The 454-nt window shown below is 58.1% G+C and overlaps 1 long non-coding RNA gene across 1 annotated transcript in view; it reads right to left on the bottom strand.

Annotated features, from left to right (window-relative positions):
• The window catches only part of LOC119592332, a 22,869-nt gene that overhangs the window by 21,123 nt on the left and 1,292 nt on the right, over nt 1–454 (bottom strand). The window contains exon 2 of the long non-coding RNA XR_005230435.1: nt 61–158. This is a non-coding gene — a long non-coding RNA (uncharacterized LOC119592332). The remainder of the gene's footprint in view (nt 1–60; nt 159–454) is intronic.

Raw genomic sequence — 454 nt, 5'->3', positions numbered from 1 at the left:
GCGCCTAAGTAAATGAAAATATAAAACACCCCATCCCTCCCCGTCCGCTTTTGGACTCACCATCTCCCTTACGTTTGTCTGTTTGTACCTGAGCGACCCCGTGCTCTGGTGAGGCTGGTCAGGGAGCTGTCTGTCCTCACTCTGCCCTCAGGCCGTACCTGCAAGAAAGGAAAATCGCGGTTACATGAAGCTCACTCACAGGCACATGCTGGCGGCTATTGCAGATTATAAGAGAACCACCGAGGAAGGGCGGCCACGCTGGCAAAAGCTGTGGCGACGCCGGAGTCGGAGCGCGCGAGACTCGACCTCAGGCAGACGAAGACGAAGGTGAGGGAGACAAGCCTTTCCCGCCACGAGGCCTCAGGACACTTTGTTTCGCTCCCGACTGCCAGGGACGCCCGCTATGCTGTGACGCGCAAGATGCTGTCCGATGCGTCCCTTCCCTTGTCCTGCT

This window comes from Penaeus monodon, chromosome 30 (assembly GCF_015228065.2).
Source record: "Penaeus monodon isolate SGIC_2016 chromosome 30, NSTDA_Pmon_1, whole genome shotgun sequence".
NCBI lineage: Eukaryota > Metazoa > Arthropoda > Malacostraca > Decapoda > Penaeidae > Penaeus > Penaeus monodon.
This window is presented reverse-complemented; position numbering and strand designations above follow the sequence as displayed.